This window comes from Lonchura striata, chromosome 24 (genome assembly GCF_046129695.1).
Source record: "Lonchura striata isolate bLonStr1 chromosome 24, bLonStr1.mat, whole genome shotgun sequence".
Classification (NCBI taxonomy): domain Eukaryota; kingdom Metazoa; phylum Chordata; class Aves; order Passeriformes; family Estrildidae; genus Lonchura; species Lonchura striata.
Window position 1 is genome coordinate 6,786,891 of NC_134626.1, and position 8,423 is coordinate 6,795,313.

The following is an 8,423-nucleotide window of genomic DNA, read 5'->3' on the forward strand; positions in this document are numbered from 1 at the left end:
GAATTCGGTTTTTCCATGGATCTGTGCCGGGCCTGGGAGGGATCCCGGTTTATCCCGGGATCTGTCCCGCGGTTTCCGAGGATTCCCGGAGGTTTTTAACGCCCACACCGGACCGGGAGCTGCTCCGCCCGAATTCCCGGGAGCTGGCGGCAGATCCCAGCCGGGAGCTGGGGAGGTTTGCCCCGGGATTTGCCCGCTCGGGGCTGCGGGGGTCGCTCCGGCTGGAATTCCGGGGGCGGAGGGGAGCGGTGCCCCGGCGCTCCGGGCTGACCTTCCGCCGTCAGGAGGTGCCAACAGGTGCCCGTGCCCGGCGGGCGCTGCCCGCTCCTGCCCGGAATTGTTCGGGAATTCGGGATGGAGGCGCTGGGACAGAGCCGGGCTGTGCTGGGGCCGGGCGGGAGATGTGCGTGCTGGGGCCGGGCGGGAGATGTGCGGGGCAGGGTGCGAGATCTGTGGGGCAAAGTGGGAGGATCAATGGGGCAGGAGATCAATGGGGCAGGGCGGGATATCTGTAGGGCAGGGAGGGAAATGTGTGGGGCAAAGTGGGGTATCTGTGGGGCAGGGTGGGAAGATCAATGGGACAGGGTGGGAGATCTGTGGGGCAGGGAGGGAAATGTGTGGGGCAGGGTGGGAGGATCAATGGGGCAGGGTGCGAGATCTGTGGGGCAAAGTGGGAGGATCAATGGGGCAGGAGATCTATGGGGCAGGGCGGGATATCTGTGGGGCAGGGCTGGAGGATCAATGGGGCAGGGTGGGATATGTGTGGGGCAGGAGATCTATGGGGCAAGGTGAGAGGATCAATAGTACAGGGTGGGAGGATCAATGGGGCAGAGTGGGAGATCTGTGAGTTAGAGTGGGAGATCTGTGGGGCAGGGTGGGAAGATCAGTGGAGCAGGGTGGGAGGATCAATGGGGCAGGGTGGAAGGATCAATGGGGCAGGGCCGGAGATGTGTGGGGCAGGGCCGGAGGATCAATGGGCCAAGACTGGAGGATCAATGGGCAGGGTGGGAGATGTGTGGGGCAGGCCCGGAGGATCAATGGGGCAGGGTGGGAGATGTGTGGAGCAGGCCCGGAGGATCAATGGGGCAGGGTCGGAGGATCAATGGGGCAGGGCCGGAGGATCAGTGGGGCAGGCCCGGAGGATCAGTGAGGCAGGGTGGGAGGATCAATGGGGCAGGGTGGGAGGATCAATGGGGCAGGCCCGGAGGATCAGTGGGGCAGGCCCGGAGGATCAATGGGGCAGGGTGGGAGGATCAATGGGGCAGGCCCGGAGGATCAATAGGGCAAGGCCGGAGGATCAATGGGGCAGGCCCAGAGGATCAATAGGGCAAGGCCGGAGGATCAATGGGGCAGGGTGGGAGATGTGTGGGGCAGGCCCGGAGGATCAGTGGGGCAAGGCCGGAGGATCAGTGGGGCAGGGTGGGAGGATCAATAGGGCAAGGCCGGAGGATCAATGGGGCAGGCCCGGAGGATCAATGGGGCAGAGCTCCGTGGGGCCGTGCCCAGCTCCAGCCGCAGCGACAATCGCTGTTCCGCCGTCCGGGGCGCTCCGCTCTGGGGCCGGCAGCGCCGCGGTTCGCGGCAGAGGGAGGGACGGAGCGGGTTTTGGGTGCTTGGGCAGTCCGGCTGTTTTCCACGCTCCATACTAACCCCAAATCTGGATTTTCCCATATTTTTTTCCCCTTCCCGAACCTGCCTCCTGCCCTTTTTCCCTGGCTCCCAGGGAGTGGGGAATGCGAGTCCTCCCTGCCTGCCTGGGGTGCTGCGGCCAGAAGAAAACCTGATAAAACCCTAAAGGAAACCTAAAGAAACCTGGAGGAAACCTAAAGAAACCCTTCAGGAAGCCCAAGCCCTGCGGAGCCTGGCGGGGTTTGATAACTGGTTCGATGTCTCGCCCTGCTCAGGTAATTAGGCTGACACGGCTCGTAAAGATTCCTGCCTGCAATTCTGCATGCGGGGTAATGAACCAGCTGCAATTAACGAGCTGTAATTATCGGCTTAGGGAGATTATCGAACTTTCCTCGGCAGAGTGATGCTGCAGGATGGGCGGGGAGCAACGCCCCGGAGGGATCCGGCTGTTCCTGGGGTTCCTGGGGCGGTCTGGGGAGGGTTGGGATGGGCTGGGGCTGGGGAAAGGGGCTGGCATTGGGCACAGAAAGGCTGGCAATGGGCAAGAGAGAGTCTGGGACTGGGGGAAGGCCAGAGGCACCCCCGGAGCCGGCTGCCCCTGCTCCCTGCGTGATGGACAGGCGGGATCCGTCTGTCATGTGCCACTTTCCCAGGACAGGCTGTAATTAGGGACAATCAGCTCCGGCCGCGCCGGGTGTCTCTGAACCCGCCTGTCCCTGGGCACGGCCACTCCGGGTGGTTCCAAACCCTCCTGTCCCAAGCCTGGCACTCCGGGTGGTTCCAAACCCTCCTGTCCCAAGCCTGGCACTCCGGGTGGTTCCAAACCCGCCTGTCCCCGGGCACGGCCACTCCGGGTGGTTCCAAACCCTCCTGTCCCTGAGCCTGGCACTCCGGGTGGCTCTGAGCCCTCCTGTCCCCGAGCCTGGCACTCCGGGTGGTTCCAAACCCTCCTGTCCCTGGGCACGGCCACTCCGAGTGGTTCCAAACCCTCCTGTCCCGAGCCTGGCACTCCGGGTGGTTCCAAACCCTCCTGTCCCCGAGCCTGGCACTCCGGGTGGTTCCAAACCCTCCTGTCCCTGAGCCTGGCACTCCGGGTGGCTCTGAGCCCTCCTGTCCCCGAGCCTGGCACTCCGGGTGGTTCCAAACCCTCCTGTCCCTGGGCACGGCCACTCCGAGTGGTTCCAAACCCTCCTGTCCCGAGCCTGGCACTCCGGGTGGTTCCAAACCCTCCTGTCCCGAGCCTGGCACTCCGGGTGGTTCCAAACCCTCCTGTCCCTGGGCACGGCCACTCCGGGTGGTTCCAAACCCTCCTGTCCCGAGCCTGGCACTCCGGGTGGTTCCAAACCCTCCTGTCCCGAGCCTGGCACTCCGGGTGGTTCCAAACCCTCCTGTCCCCGGGCACGGCTGTGGAGGAAGAGGAGGGAGTGCCGGTTCCACCCAAAATCTGTCGGTGCCTGGGGCTGGGTGAGACCCGCAGCGGCTCCGAACGGGGCTGGGGCTGAGCTGCAAAACCCACCGAGCCCGGAAAGGTTGGGACCCTCCGTGCCCAGGGCTGCGATCCCGCTGGATTTTGGGGGGCACAGCTGTCCCAGCTCCCCTGCCTGAGGATGACAGAGCACCCCAATCGTGCTGTGCAGCCCAGGTATGCTCCTGTCCATCCCAGGTGTGCTCCTGTCCCATCCCCAGGCGTGCTCCGTCCATCCCTCAGCCCAGGTTTGCTCCTGTCCATCCCAGGTGTGCTCCTGCCCATCCCAGGTGTGCTCCTGTCCATCCCTCAGCCCAGGTGTGCTCCTGCCCTATCCCAGGTGTGCTCCTGCCCATCCCAGGTGTGCTCCTGTCCATCCCAGGTGTGCTCCCGTCCATCCCAGGTGTGCTCCTGTGTGCTCCTGCCCATCCCAGGTGTGCTCCTGCCCATCCCAGGTGTGCTCCCGTCCATCCCAGGTGTGCTCCTGTGTGCTCCTGCCCATCCCAGGTGTGCTGCTGTCCATCCCCAGGTGTGCTCCTGTCCATCCCAGGTGTGCTCCTGTCCATCCCTCAGCCCAGGTGTGCTCCCGTCCCATCCCAGATGTGCTCCCGTCCCATCCCAGGTGTGCTCCTGTCCATCCCAGGTGTGCTCCCGTCCATCCCAAGTGTGCTCCTGTCCATCCCAGGTGTGCTTCCGTCCATCCCAGGTGTGCTCCTGTCCATCCCAGGTGTGCTGCTGTCCATCCCCAGGTGTGCTCCTGCCCATCCCAGGTGTGCTCCCGTCCATCCCAGGTGTGCTCCTGTGTGCTCCTGCCCATCCCAGGTGTGCTGCTGTCCATCCCCAGGTGTGCTCCTGTCCATCCCAGGTGTGCTCCTGTGTGCTCCTGCCCATCCCAGGTGTGCTGCTGTCCATCCCCAGGTGTGCTCCTGTCCATCCCAGGTGTGCTCTGTCCATCCCTCAGCCCAGGTGTGCTCCTGTCCATCCCAGATGTGCTCCCATCCATCCCAGGTGTGCTCCTGTCCATCCCCAGGTGTGCTCCTGTCCATCCCCAGGTGTGCTCCCATCCATCCCAGGTGTGCTCCTGCCCCATCCCAGGTGTGCTCCTGTCCATCCCTCAGCCCAGGTGTGCTCCTGTCCCATCCCAGATGTGCTCCCATCCATCCCAGGTGTGCTCCTGTCCATCCCCAGGTGTGCTCCTGTCCATCCCAGATGTGCTCCCGTCCCATCCCAGGTGTGCTCCTGCCCCTCCCAGGTGTGCTCCCGTCCATCCCAGGTGTGTTCCTGTCCCATCCCAGGTGTGCTCCTGTCCATCCCCAGATGTTCTCCCGTCCATCCCAGGTGTGCTCCTGCCCCATCCCAGGTGTGCTCCTGTCCATCCCAGGTGTGTTCCTGTCCATCCCAGGTGTGCTCCCGTCCATCCCAGATGTGCTCCTGTCCATCCCCAGGTGTGCTCCTGTCCATCCCCAGATGTTCTCCCGTCCATCCCAGGTGTGCTCCTGCCCCATCCCAGGTGTGCTCCTGTCCATCCCAGGTGTGTTCCTGTCCATCCCAGGTGTGCTCCCGTCCATCCCAGATGTGCTCCTGTCCATCCCAGGTGTGCTCCTGTCCATCCCTCAGCCCAGGTGTGCTCCTGCCCTATCCCAGGTGTGCTCCTGTCCATCCCTCAGCCCAGGTGTGCTCCTGTCCATCCCAGGTGTGCTCCTGTCCATCCCTCAGCCCAGGTGTGCTCCTGCCCTATCCCAGGTGTGCTCCTGTCCATCCCTCAGCCCAGGTGTGCTCCTGTCCATCCCAGGTGTGCTATTGCCCCATCCCAGGTGTGTTCCTGTCCATCCCAGGTGTGCTCCCGTCCATCCCTCAGCCCAGGTGTGCTCCTGCCCTATCCCAGGTGTGCTCCTGTCCATCCCAGGTGTGCTATTGCCCCATTCCAGATGTGCTCCCATCCATCCCAGGTGTGCTCCCGTCCATCCCAGATGTGCTCCCGTCCATCCCAGGTGTGCTCCCGTCCATCCCAGCCCAGACCAGCTGAGCAGGCTCGGGGCACAGCCCCTGCCCAGTACAAACCAGTACAACCAGTCAGCCTCCAGTGGGGAGCCGGGCCTGTGGCTCTGGGGGACGCTGCTCTGGGGCCACCCCACCATCCTGGGATCCACCAGGGCTTGTGCTCTCCAGGAACCCCGGAGAGCCAACGCCATTCCCAGCAGGAGTTTGGGTGGAAAATGGGTTTTTAGCCAAAATCTCCAGCGAGCGAGGCCTGGGAGAGCCTGGAAAGGCCACCAGCATTCCCTGCTGGAGCATCCTGGCTGCTCCTCCGGGCTCCTCCAATTCCTGAAGCTGCTCTGGGGTACGAGACATGGACCTGGGGGTGCTTGCTGCGCTTAAAGTGAGAGGGATTCCTTTCCTGGATTTCTTTCCTGGATCCCTTTCCCGGATCCCTTTCCCGGATCTCTTTACTGGATCCCTTTCCCGGATCCCTTTCCTGGAGCCCCTTCCTGGATCCCTTTCCCAGATCCCTTTTCGGGATCCCTTTCCCAGATCCCCATCCTGGATCCCTTATCCGGATCCCTTTCCCGGATCCCTTTCCCAGATCCCTTTCCTGGATCCCTTTCCCAGATCCCCATCCTGGATCCCTTTTCAGGATCCCTTTCCAAGATCCCTTTCCCAGATCCCTTTCCCAGATCCCCATCCCAGATCCCTTTCCAAGATCCGTTTCCCAGATCCCTTTCCAAGATCCCTTTACCAGATCCCTTTTCCAGATCCCTTTCCCGGATCCCTTTCCTGGATCCCTTTCCCAGATCCCTTTTCAGGATCCCTTTCCAAGATCCCTTTCCCAGATCCCTTTCCCAGATCCCCATCTTGGATCCCTTTTCAGGATCCCTTTCCCGGATCCCTTTCCCAGATCCCTTTTCGGGATCCCCATCCCAGATCCCTTTCCCAGATCCCTTACCCAGATCCCTTTCCCAGATCCCTTACCCAATCCCTTTCCCAGATCCCCATCCCAGATCCCTTTCCCGGATCCCTTTCCCAGATCCCTTTCCCGGATCCCTTTCCCAGATCCCTTTCCCGGATCCCCATCCCAGATCCCTTTCCCGGATCCCCATCCCGCATCCCCATCCCGGATCCCCATCCCAGATCCCTTTCCCGGATCCCCATCCCGGATCCCCATCCCGGATCCCCATCCCGGATCCCTTTCCCAGATCCCTTACCCGGATCCCCATCCCGGATCCCTTTCCCAGATCCCTTACCCGGATCCCCATCCCGGATCCCTTTCCCGGATCCCCATCCCGGATCCCCATCCCGGATCCCCATCCCGGATCCCTTTCCCAGATCCCTTACCCGGATCCCCATCCCGGATCCCTTTCCCAGATCCCTTTCCCGGATCCCCATCCCGGATCCCTTTCCCGGATCCCCATCCCGGATCCCTTTCCCGGATCCCCATCCCGGATCCCCATCCCGGATCCCTTACCCAGATCCCTTCCCGGATCCCCATCCCGGATCCCCATCCCGGATCCCCATCCCGGATCCCCATCCCGGATCCCCATCCCGGATCCCCATCCCAGATCCCCTTCCCGGATCCCCATCCCGGATCCCCATCCCGGATCCCCATCCCGGATCCCTTACCCAGATCCCTTTCCCGGATCCCCATCCCGGATCCCCATCCCGGATCCCCATCCCAGATCCCTTTCCCGGATCCCCATCCCGGATCCCCATCCCGGATCCCCATCCCGGATCCCTTTCCCAGATCCCTTACCCGGATCCCCATCCCGGATCCCTTTCCCAGATCCCTTACCCGGATCCCCATCCCGGATCCCTTTCCCGGATCCCCATCCCGGATCCCCATCCCGGATCCCCATCCCGGATCCCTTTCCCAGATCCCTTACCCGGATCCCCATCCCGGATCCCTTTCCCAGATCCCTTTCCCGGATCCCCATCCCGGATCCCTTTCCCGGATCCCCATCCCGGATCCCCATCCCGGATCCCCATCCCGGATCCCTTTCCCAGATCCCTTACCCGGATCCCCATCCCGGATCCCTTTCCCAGATCCCTTTCCCGGATCCCCATCCCGGATCCCTTTCCCGGATCCCCATCCCGGATCCCTTTCCCGGATCCCCATCCCGGATCCCCATCCCGGATCCCTTACCCAGATCCCTTCCCGGATCCCCATCCCGGATCCCCATCCCGGATCCCCATCCCGGATCCCCATCCCGGATCCCCATCCCGGATCCCTTTCCCGGATCCCTTTCCCGGATCCCCATCCCGGATCCCCATCCCAGATCCCCATCCCGGATCCCCATCCCGGATCCCCATCCCGGATCCCCATCCCGGATCCCCATCCCGGATCCCCGTCCTGGAGCCTGCCTGGGCCCATCCCCGCAGTCTGATCCCCCAGGGAATTCCCCGCTCCCGCAGCTGAGGACGTTCCGTGCCGGCTCCGGCTCCCCTGGGCCCTCTCCTGCTGCCCACGGGGCTTTGGCCCTTCCATCCCTCTCCTTCCCATTCCCTGTCCCCGGCACATCCCGCCCCATTCCCAGAGCCATGAGATACCGGGGTTTTAGACGCTGAGAATCTTAAACCTTTGTGCTAACAGATTTTCACTCAAGAAAACATTGCATTTAACCTAAAGCTGTAAATAAAGCTTCCAAGATTGATTGATAACGCTGGGATTACGAGTGTGTTGTTAATTAAAAGTGTGTAACACCACCGAGCAGAAAACTTAAAATTTAAAGTTTTAGAATATAATAATAAATATAAAGGGACCCTGTGGAGCTGCTGCCTCCATCCCCGCAGGCAGGGCTCCCTCCCTCCTGCTCCAGCCGGGTTTCCCGGCTCGCAGGCAGGGAAATCCTCCGGGATGGGATGGCCCGGGGAGCGATGGATATCTGCCGCTTCCACAAAGGAGATCTTTCCCGTGGGATCTCAGCCTGGAAACCCTCCATTCCCCCGAAGCTCGAGGTCCAAGCGAGGCACGGAGCAGTCGGAGTTTCCTTGGGAAGCCTCCGGTTGTTGGCTGTTGGTGTTTTTCCCCTTCCCCGCCTGCCCCATAACCAGTTCTCCCTGCCCGTCCCTCCCGTCCTCGGGATGGTTGGGATGGGAAGGACCGACCTGAGCAAACATTTCCCTTTGTTCAGCTGTACTCAGGCATGGCCCAGCTGCTGCTGCTGCAGCCGGGGCCGTGACTCACCCAGAGAGAGCCCGGCTGGAAAATTTGGGGTGTTTTAAAGAAAATGCCCGGTTTTAATGACAGCGCTGTAATAACCCCAAACAACCGCCCTGCGCTGCCGGGGAGCGGGGATGTTTAATGCATGAGCTGAGGGGTTTGGGATGGAGCTGG